The sequence below is a fragment of the Uloborus diversus genome, chromosome 4, assembly GCF_026930045.1.
Source record: "Uloborus diversus isolate 005 chromosome 4, Udiv.v.3.1, whole genome shotgun sequence".
Classification (NCBI taxonomy): Eukaryota; Metazoa; Arthropoda; class Arachnida; order Araneae; family Uloboridae; genus Uloborus; species Uloborus diversus.
Window position 1 is genome coordinate 146345373 of NC_072734.1, and position 12263 is coordinate 146357635.

The following is a 12263-nucleotide window of genomic DNA, read 5'->3' on the forward strand; positions in this document are numbered from 1 at the left end:
GCAAGTCATGGTATATTCAGTAAGTTACCGCCCTATTAACTGTCTAGTTTTTCTAATGTATTTTCGGTGTGTGGTGTCTCCGAATTATTATACCCCACCCTTCTTCTCCTCCTCCCTCCGACAAACGGCACCACTGACTTGCGACATACCAGACAGTATTTAAAATGATCAATAAACTTTCTAAAAAGGTTCGGCATCGTCATTTAGGTGGAAGAATATCGGGCACCTTAGTTTATCTTGGGTCATAAAAAAAAATTACGGCTCGATTGGAACATATTGCATTATATACAAAAAATCGCCTCTGAAATCAGACATTTTTATGGTATGAATATCAATTGCTTTTTTTCAGTTTTTAATGTCATTTTACCTTAGATTAATTTTATTTGAGTACGGCTGTATTGGACGCAAAGCGAATACTAATAAGATATCTTTGATCATTTAAGCAGCCTTTAATTATTAAACGTACACTTTTGGGAAGTTGTATGAAAAAGAAGTAGACAAATTTTAATTACAGATCCTGAAACTTTGGGTAAGAGTACTTAAAATAATCTCTCTTAATAGCAAAACTTGTGAAAAATAGCCTAACTGTTCAATTCTAACTTTGGCGATTTGATAGTTTTTGTACACCATAATTTCCATTGATAACATTATCTTAATAATATTTTGAATTCTAATTAAGTAATTAAAATAGATGTTATAAAAAAGGTCAAATTACTACCCTAATAAGTAGATTATAGAAAGCTGAAATAAATGGAAAAAAATATATTGTCAGTTTTTGAAAATATTGCTACCCGTTTAATAAACAAATACATTTTGAGTTTACATTTTGTTGGTAAACTAAACATCACATTCACAAAACATATTATATAGAGATTGATGTAATTTTATTTAGTCCAACCTTAACAGCTCCTAAACTGAAACTGGTCATCTTTTAAATTTTTAGTGCAGATGCTGCAATGAGTCTTTTGGCATAATTATCTTTATTCCTTCAGACTTTAGTCTGAATGTCTGAGAGAGTTTGTTGCATTCATCACTTCATTTGAATTACATATATTTTTTCTTAAATCTCTTTATTTGGAATAGTTTCCTCTATCAGCTTCTTCATAGCCTTTCTTTTTCTTCTTTCTCATCTTCGAATTCGGTTTTGTGTATTGTCTGTTAAAAAAACAGACTGTTCTGACCATACTTTTGACTTGAAATGATTTTTTATTTTTAATTGCAAAAAAATTAGGCTATTTCAGCTAAAATATTTATAGATACAGAGAGTAACAGCATGAGCATGTACAGTACTATTCTGCAGAGCGTTATGCACAAAATCACTTTCACTAGTTTCAATATTTGTCAAATTCGTCGATCTAGCTTAATTAAATTTTTTTTTGTAGATTTTTATGTCTACACTTGTGACATAGTTTGTCCATATCATCTTGTAAAACCCCAAAAAAATTGAGAAAATAAATTTCATAACATATTAACCTTTGATGCAACTGGCAATCACATATCTCCGACACTCTTTTGTTGGTTTAGTACGAGGCTTATGGGTTCGTATGTCATTTCGGTACCTTTATACTTCATATACAGTCTGATATAAAGTCTGTATCTGGTCTTTGATATGTGCATGTCTCCATATATCGAACATCTACATACCAAAATTTTCTATATATCGTAGTCCGAGTAAATTCCCATGTCCATTACATAGAAAAATTGTTTCTATATATTGAAAAAATCTCTATATATCGAAAAAAATTTAGAGACATTCGTAGATTGTTTTTTCCACTTTAGACAGTCTCATGAAACATGAAGGTTACGGGAGAAAATTATGTTCACTAAAGGTTGCTATGAAACTCACAAGGAATCTGGTGTTGTGGGGTGTGTAAATAGGTTCCTGTTCCGTTCTTAAATTCCCTCAAGTTTATTTCAAATCTTAGTTATAACCAGCAATACAATAAAACCAGTTTCAAGTCAGAACTATTGTCTGTTGATTACCACTATAGTCTTTTTAGCTTCAGTGAAAAATCATTCAAGTTAAGTAGATTGATTTTTTACTTTTTTCTCGATTACATTGTTGAAACGAAAATCACCTAATGTTCCGGATCAAGTTGAATTGCTGAAGAATGAAGATGTATGAAGGCGCAGAAATTTTATTTCTGGTAAATTTAGTATTTCCGCAAGGAGAGTTCCTGCTATTATGAGAAATCGGAAAACCATAATCAAAGTACTTAAACTTACAGAAAACTCACTCAAAAACACGAAACTATTACAATTGGCGAAAATTAGCTTTAATTTTATTGTTTTAGGAGATTTTATGATAAACTAAGATTGTTTCTATGTATCGAAATTTCTACACAGTCGAACCCCGACTTACGCGAGAGATGCGTTCCAAGACTCCTTGCGTAAGTCGAAATTTCGCGTTATGGAAAAGTGTTGTGTCATATGACTTTTTTATTAACATACCTAATCATTTTAGACATTTAAACACTTTTTAAACTGTTTGACCATTTTTTAACAATATATATTACCGTTTCTTAGATAAAGAGCTGAATTTTTACCGTATTTTTATTAAAGTTGCATTATTTAACATAAAATACTGTTGCGATGCGCAAAATCAATGATCAATGGGAGAGAGATACATAAAAATAAAACAGTACGGAACGTACAGTATGTTGTAATAATAACGCACTGCACTGTAATAGTACTGTAGAGTAGATACAATAAGTTACATTTATGACTTAAAAATTGAAAATTATGATTTATCCTGCGGAATCTGATCGTCATTCTAATATATTTTTAAATACAGTAACTTCGCAATTGCTTTTATAACATTTACACCTATGGTAATACCCTTCTGGGACCCCCTGGACTTATACAGATTGCATTCTTTTGACTTTTAACTATACCTATGAAAGATTCACCCATTCTACCTAATTGTCGTGCTACCTTCGACCCACTTTTAGTTGGTTAAGCTTATCAAGAATCTTTACCTTTTCTTAAATTGTCGCAAACTTTTGGTTTTTGTTTCCGTCTCCAAACTTTACATGAAACATCGTGCCTAGGTGCCACAATATTTTATCACCTTTCATATTTAGAATAAATAAATGAAAAATGAGGAGTGGTGATACATACACAGTAACAATGCTATGTTTATAGTGCGGTATGTGGGAACTTGCGCAGAAAGTGATGTTGAAAGGATGAAAGTACATTCACGAATTAGTGTTTAGTAGTCAATAACAAAACCGACACTTAGCATCACAATTTCTTTCCAAATATTTTCGAGTTGAGAGCGAAAAATTCACTTTAGCTCTAAAGTTCGTTGTTCCGGAAAAACTCGCTTTATAGCCATTTCGCGTCAGTCGGATCGCGTTGTAGCGGGAGTCGACTGTATATCGAATTTCTTTCCGACAATTTGCTACTTCGATGTATGGAGGTCCGACTGTATTTTCAAAAAAAACGTAAGTTTTTAAATATTTGAGATTGCTTTATTTTGGTTCCTTCTCAACTGAAATACATCCGCAGACGTATTTCCTTTCAACAATGTAATTCATTTTACTTCTATGTAAAATGAATTGTATGTTTTCTTCTTAACGTGCAACCATGAGTTCATATTTCAATTTAAAACAAGTCTTGAAATTACTTCAGTATTTCGTCTAGACATACAGTTGTAAAGTAGATATTCAGTAAAATCTAATCAGTTGTACATCTTTGATTTTTCATCCAGACACAAACAGTAATAAAAACCACCAGGCACAACTGAATAATCTCTTTTTATTATGAAGACGTTCCAATGACAGTCTAAAAATAGTTGTAGCGTCTGGAAAAATATGAAAATGATAATATTCAGTGGTCATATAAATGCTAATGTATTTATGATAAAACTCGGCTTTTCAGTATTGTTAGTGGAAAACGAAAGATCTGTTAGATAAACAGTTACATACTAAATCTTTCTTTCAAAGTAGCACTGTAAGAGAACGAAGTCGAATAAACAAAATCTTATCTTACCGAGTTTTTACCCCGCGGTCATTTTAAAGATCAACTGCATTCCAAGTTCTTTAATGGTTTGCGAGGAAACATCGTTTTAGTTCTAAGATCTGAATAACGGAGGTCTTTAAATCTGGTATAATAATCATAAATCCTAAAGATGGCACCTTAGGGACCGTGTTATAACAACGGAAGCAAAGAAAAATCGAGACGTAAAACAGGAAAAACAAAAGAACGATTTTATATTGTGTAGCTGTTATGAGACTTTTCTGGGAAAGGAGTTTGCAGGAACCCCATTTAAAGAACAATTTTCATAGCAGCCTGAGGGTGGAAATAGAGATATCACACTTTTCTTTGTCTCACATAATTGGCTCGCTTTCTGGTAAGGATATGTAAACTTAAAAAGTATAACAATTATTACATGTTCCATATTAGTCATTAACAACTTCATAGAAGAATATTTGTTTAAACTGTGCGTGGGATGTTAAAAACTGTTATGCTAAAAGATAGCTTGAAAATTTGAAAGAATGATAATTAAAAACTATGAAATAAATTTGGATTTAGAACACTAGAAGGCTGGTTGCTTCACTCATCTGGAAAAGTTATGAAATATGTTTTTTACTCTTTATTGTGCGAAGAGAGAGTAGGGAATATTTTGCAGAGCTACTTGGACCATTTAATAATTCTGACAGTAATGTTTGTAAGCTATTATTCCAGTTGTTGAAAGTGCATTCAGAATTTTATCTCTACATAGTATATAATGAAGTCTCCAAAAAGCGTCTGTTTGTTTGAACCCACAAAAGTCGGGAACTACTCAGCCGATTTCTCTGAAATTTTCACAGTATCTTTCTTTTAGCCCCGGAAAGGTTCGCAGAACAGTTCGAAAAAAATCGACGAGTAGTTCTTTTTTTATTCCAATTTAAGTTCAATTTTCACATAAACTTCCGAATATGGGGGTTAAAAATTACTTGCACATATATTAATATTACATATCATTAGAAAGAGTAGAAGTTTTCGCGTTCTACGCATTTGTTTCAATGCTCTAACTTAATTGTGGCGGGAGTTATTTGGGTTTTTAGCTTGCTAGGCATTACTTTCTTCATTAAATCCATCAATAAAAAATGAAAGTCCTGCAGTTTTCTTTTAGACACCATTGAAAAAAGCGACTTTTTTTACTCTAGATCAATTTTGACCTTTGGTCGCAAAACTAAACTTCTATCTAGAAAGGAAAAAAAAAGTTACAAGCCATTTTAAATCAAGTTCAAAAAATCTCATTTCCATTCAAATTGTTACCCACTTTCTTTCGCATTTTTATGTCTTAAACTTTTTCTATTCTGTGTTTCCATGGTTATGCTTTTAAATCCATCTCCTCTCTCAATAGTATTTTAATATCTGTCGTCATTCTTTGGGAGGGAAATTTTGCATGACTTTTTTTTTAATTATTTATTTAAGTCCGATTGTTGAATATACGTCACTTGACACAATTTTAATTTTAAAGGTTAACCGGGCAAAGCCGGGCCTAGTTTTTATATAATATTATAAATAATGGCTTATGGGGTAGTGAAATATAAGTGGGGAGGGTAAACCTTTAAGAATTTTATTTTTCTACATTAAAGCTCCAATACGTTTATTGAAAAAGAAAATCTTGCATCCTATATATGAGATGACTCAAAGTTAACCTAAATAACAATATATCTAAAAACCTAGCTTATACAGTCGGATCTCAATAACTTGAAGCTCAAAACTCAAATAGTATTTTATCTCGAAGCTTTTATTGGGTATACCTTATGAGTAAATAGTGGAGTACAAAGGGGAATTTTTCTAACATTTAAGTTTTTTTCTGCAATAAAGTTACAATACTTTCATTGTAAATATTTATCTTGCACCCTATTTCTAAGAACTCAAAGTTTACCTAAATGACAAGAGAGCAAAAACCCAAGCACACATAAAATAAATACCATTAGTATCTAAATAACATCTTATCGATTAGTGAAGTACAAATGGGGTGTTTTGAAATATTTAAGAGTTTTGTTTTTCTGCATTAAAGTTTCACTGTTTTCATTGAAACACTTTACCGTGCACCCCATTTCTGAGCTGATTCAATGTTAACCTAATTAACAAGATAGCTAAAACCCAAGCGTATATATAACAAAGTATGCTGTTAATTATAAACAATACCTTATGTGGTTGTGAAGAACTAAGGAGAAGTTAAAAAAAAGTAAGAGTTGTACTATTAAAGTTGTTCTACTTTGAAATAATTCATCTTGCGCTCCGTTTCTGAGATCACTCAAAGTTAACCTAAATGTTAATTCAAGCTAATAATTCATTAAAAGTCACTTTTGTAATTATTGTTTAGTAAATTTCGATAACTACACCTTAGTTGGAAGTTCTTCTTTCCTTCTGTATCAAACAATAGAACGAGCTTCAAATACAATTGGGACAATTTTATATAGAAAAATTCAAATCCAACCTCTCAATTAAATGAATAAAATACAACATCAACGTAGATTTCTAAAATGCGCTACAATAAATAACACAAAAGTAAATAATAAGAATATAAGAATCGGAAGTTTCACTGAATGGAATTCGAATACATAAGTGTCAGTAGGTAGTATTTTTGATCAATATCAACCTCGTACTTTTCTCAAATAGATATCTATTCTCGCTTATGTCACATAACACAGACATTCTAGACTCAAAGATTGAATAGATTCGCAAAACAAAATATATGTAACACAAACAGACCGAGAAATAACTTTCACCTGCAGCACTTTACATGTTTTCTGTTTCTGCTTGAGCAGAAACTTTGAATTGACAAAACACAATTCACAGGGAATCGGAGCAGAGATGCGCATTGAATCAAATCAATGGCATCACTAACTTCATAAGTTACTTCTCACAAAGCTGCTGAAGTTTCTTCTCCTCCCTTCATCGGATCACAAACAAATCTTAGCTAAAACAAACTTGTCTTGTTACTTGTTTGCGCTTCGTAGACTTACGATACAATTCTTCCTCCATGTCTGAATAATAGATTTTGCAACATTTGTTGAAGAAGTGTTGGTAAACGGATACAAGAAAGAGAATACTTAAGCGTGACAGGGAGAAATTTAGTTTAGCAACGTTCGTTTATTTTCATTGTTCTATAAACAGCTTTTCTCGCAATCTTTTCCAATTCTATTCAAGCAGCTGTAGAGAGATTTGGGATACTTTTCTCAGTTTTTAGTTGGGTTGGTACGTTCCATTTGTATAAAATATGCACTAAAATGTAAGCCAGTAAACAGTTACGTATTGTGAAAGAATTCTTTTGCTGAATAGTTCAATGATAGATTTTATGCGGAATCTGTTTTCGATGTTATGATGGAAGACATTTTCATCTTAGGATTGTAACTTGAGTTTGACTAACTTATTGCATCTGAGTACAGAAATGACCTCATTTTTAGTATTCTACGTCACGTTTTCCAGCTACATGGAGATCAATATGACCAATTTCCAAAATATAGATCATCGTGAAAAAAATATACGCCAAACAAACGATATCTTTAGACAAACAGCAATCATGTACCTTGGCATACAAAAAAACTCTGTGTTACTGATGCACACGGAATTATTGTAAATTAATTGTTGATTCTTCAAGTTTTAGCCGTTACAGAGTGAGCAAAATTTTTTCAAAAATATTGACAGCAATATTTTGCCATATAAATTTGATTTTAATTTAAAATGTCAGTCAATAAGAGAGCGGTCGTCTTTTCTGTGATACGTGCTATGCCGGGAAAAGTGGTCACACTCATTTAAATTGTAGAGATAAACCTGACGTGGTAGAAAAAAAAAGCAATTACTTACTTAAAAATAACATTTTAAATTACTAATGAATACGAATCGTTCTAAATGAATTATTGATTGTTTAAATTATGCCGGTGACATCTACTGTCACGCCTGTCACTGACACACTCTACGTGTGTTAAAATTTGTACGAAACATTAACAATAATATTTAGCCATAGAAATTTCACTTTATGTTAAAAAGGTTTGTGTCAGTTAAAGTAGTCAGTTTTTCTGTGAGAGAGATTTGAAATGTAGAGATAATTGAGATATAATGTAGAGATAGTGAATTGTAGAGATAAAACTTGACGCGATAGAAGTAACTAATTATTTTGTAAAAAAATATATTTTATGTTACTGAAGAACATGGAATTATTATAAGCGAATTATTGATTCTTCAATTTTTTTGCCGTGACAGTAGAGTGTTAAAAAATGATCGAAATATTGAAAATAATAGACATTATTTTAATTTAAAAAGCTTTGCGTCAGACAAAAAAAAGTATGGTCAGGGTTTCTGTGATATGCGCTCTTTCGCAAAAAGTGGATCACATTTACATAAGGTGTAAATAGAAAACCTGACGTGGTAGAAAAAACAAAAACACATATTTAATTAAAAAGTATATTTTGCGTTACTGATGAACACGAAATTATTATACTCGTAAATAAATTATTGCTTCTTCAAGTCTTCGCCTTACCAGTAGAGTGCATTAAAATTTTCCTTATTACTAACAATATTGTTTTGTCGTATTAACTTTATTTTAGTTTAAAAAGGTTTGTGTCACTGAATAAGGGAGAGGTCCGGCTATCTGTGACACGCATTCTTCCACGAAAAAAGGTCATCCTCGCGTAAGTTGCACCTGACATGGTAGAAGAAAGCTGAGTCTAACTACGGTTATATACAATTTTGAAATAAGCATACACGACAAAACGCTTTTAAAGGCATCAATAGATAAAACAGCAGTTTATAGCAACTAATCTATTTCAACCTTTAGCTTTATCACCGCATTTTTTTTAATTTTTTGCTTCCAAAGAGAGAGAGAGAGAATTTCGCAAAAGTTTGCGGATAAATAAAGAGAAAAAGATTATTGATAACAATATCCGTACAAACGAAGTTGAATACATGCAATTATCGAAACAAGACGCTGGCAGAAAAAAACATAAAAACACATTTCAAAGCTGCATAATAAAAACTCTGTAAAGTGGAAAGAATTAGGAGAGAAGTACAAACAAGAACATTAAAAAAAAAAAAAACGCTACAAAGGGTAGTAATGTCTAAACTTAGAGTTTTTTTTTTTTTTTTTCAAAATCTAAAAGTAATTTTATAAAACACGGTAAGAAGAAGTTTATTTTTTTTTAATAATAAATATCACTAAATTATTATAAAATATGTTATTTTATCACATTAAAACTTTTCATGTTCTTCCATTAAAACTTATTTGGTGGTCAAGTACTTTCAATAGCGCTTGATTTTACTAAATATTGGACACAACTTAAAAAATAGTAGCTTAGTGTGAATAACTTTCATAGTTTATTCTTTACATAGACTGAAAGAAAATATTTCATTTGTGCGATGAATAAAATTGTAACTCAGTATTTTCCTTTATCCTTTTTTCCGGCTTCAGTTTTAATTGATCCCCAAGTAAACAAATACTTGTTAAAAATATTCTGCAATGATTTTAGTTTTTCACTTTGTTAAATGTGATAACGGGTCTAAACATTGTAAACTAATTAATGATTCATAGATAGTTTATTAAGAGTCACAAATAATAAGCATGCTTATTTACATAAACATGATCGAAATAAGCTAAAAATACTTAGAAAATCTAAATAAATTATGAATAATGTGATTCAATGAGTTAAGTGGCGATAATATACTGAGCAACCCAGCGGGTAATGTTTGAAACAAATAAAAAAATAAATACAAACAAGAGACAAGAGAAGATTTTAATGACGTATATTGAAAGGACATATTAGGCCATTAATGATGCAGAGGTTCGAAGTGACCGCCATCTTTAACAAGGACAGCAGTTAGGCGGTTCTGCAGATCGGGTCGTATCGGCAGCGAAAAAGTCTTCGACTACCTGTTCTGCACCGTCTCTGACCACAGTAGCGGTGACTGTAGCCATAGCTTTTTTATCGCCTTCCACCGATCCAGTGCGTTTGAACTTGGCATACATTCTACAGGGAAGAGGATTGAAACACATTTTTCAGAACAAACATGACAGTAAAAATTAAAACATTTGTACCGTCAAACGCACAAAATGACTCACCTTTCCATAGTACTTTTGTTTGGTTAAGTCTTGTTGTGGAACTTCTCCTGCCATGCTCGTTTTGAACTGCCTTCACATTTTCATCACATCTGGCCATTTGTAGCACAATACATACGCGAACTTCCGTCGAATATTTTTGTTCATTTTCACTAACGAGAATCACACGCTAAAGCGCACTGCTGACTGAAGGGACATCACATTTACAATTGCCCACTCAACGGAGCATGCGCAAAAAGTTTGGTCACTCACTTGCACCTAGCGCCATCTATTGGATTTTGTTTCAAACATTACCCGCTGGGAAACCCGGTATACATTTATTATATGCATTACATTATTTATGAGATAATCATCGAATATAAAACTCCTCTTCATATAAACCCCTAATAAATCATAAAAACGCTTCTTGAATGTTTGATGATGCGTTCTTTGAAGTAAATGACGTCAAAATGCTTTTCGATCTTGCACGGAATTCTCTTTTTTTATATAAGAATAACTAATCGAATAGGCAAATAAATAGTGAATTTTGTTTTAATATGCATTAAAAAAAAAACTTTCTCTTAAATTAAATTTGAAGCAAAAGAAATTTTATACCTTTCTACTGCTATAATATAAAAATAAATAAAAACACTCAATTTCGTTTTTTTTTTTTTTTTTTTTTTTTTTTTTTTTTTAATTTATGTGAACTAACAAATTTTTACAAAGAGCAGGTTCCAACTGTAAAACTTATTTGCATTTTGAGATTATACCTGGAAAAATAGTATATATGAGGGAGTGAGAAGCAAAGGGATGTAAATGGACATTTTCAAGTTTTGAGTAAAACGCATACAAAGATAACGTCTTAAATAGGTTTCATTGATTTTTTTTCCCCTAAATCACGCTATACAGCAGCTCCGAGCAGAGCTACTAGTACTATCTCTTGCCCCAAGACAGAGGAGAGGTGCCCCTACTCTTTCTACTGGTTATCTCCATTTTTTTTAATTTTGTACTTATACCCCTTTGCTTCTCACTGCTTTATATGCTTTAAAGAACTGGATTTAATTTAGAAGATAATTAACTTAAATGTAATCTTTAAATGGTAGTATTAAAACTCTATACTAACTCTTTACAGTATTAAAACACGTGCCTCCAATACACACTAAAAATTATTCTTTCATCAATATTTCATACGTCAATTTAAAGAAATTTTGAAAATTTTAAAAAAGAAACATTCCGTTATTTTAATGTTATCATTTATTAATAACTATGAATCGTTAATACGATACGAAATAAAAACGTTTGTGACAGGGTTTTCATTATTCAATAATAACTGCAGTCTCGGTTAAAATATTGTAATATTAGTAGGAAAAAACGATATTATTTGAATTTGCTGTTGTTGAAATTTTACACGCACGGCTTGAAAAGGATATTAAAAAAAAAAAAAAACATTTGTTGCATTTTTAAGTCGTATTTTTATCGTTAGAATACCATTTTAAAAGACGAAATTAATAATAATGTATTGATAGTTTTCTTTAAATTATTAGTCATAATTTATTATATGAAGTAGGTTAATGTTCTTTTAAGGGTCATTCTCCAGAAAATGTAACTTTTAAACACAAATATTTTTCAATTTCGAAACCTTTTGTTCTCTTTTTTTTTCATTCTTACATGAAAGTGTTACTTACTAGAAGTAACCATAAACAAAAGTTCCAATTATTTTACTCATAAATAAAAAAAAATAAATGAAAATGCCTTGTTCACGAAAATAAAAAAAAGGGAAAAAAATTTAAAATTTAAAAATAAACGCCAATTTGATATTAAAATAGTAATTGTGTTAATTGGTGCAAACAATCAGCTATTTTAATGATTAGTGGGAAGATAATATTAAGATCTCTTAATTAAAATATGGCTTAATTAGTAGTTTCAAATGTACGTTAAAAATAGTATTTAGTAAATTTGAGGATATACTGGCAATTTATAATTTTGGTAGAATGGCTATAATTGATGTATTTCCCCTCCATGATTTATTTTCACCTCAGAAATAATGACATTGATCAGGTCTGTCACGGAGGCAAGATTCACGGAGGTGAGGAATATAGGCCTAATAGGATACATTTTTCAGGAAAGATTATTTTTTCTTCGTTGCTACACTCTGCACATGGTAATTATATGAAACATGATCACTTCTATTTTTACATTAATTTACATATCTGAAATTCAAGTTCAC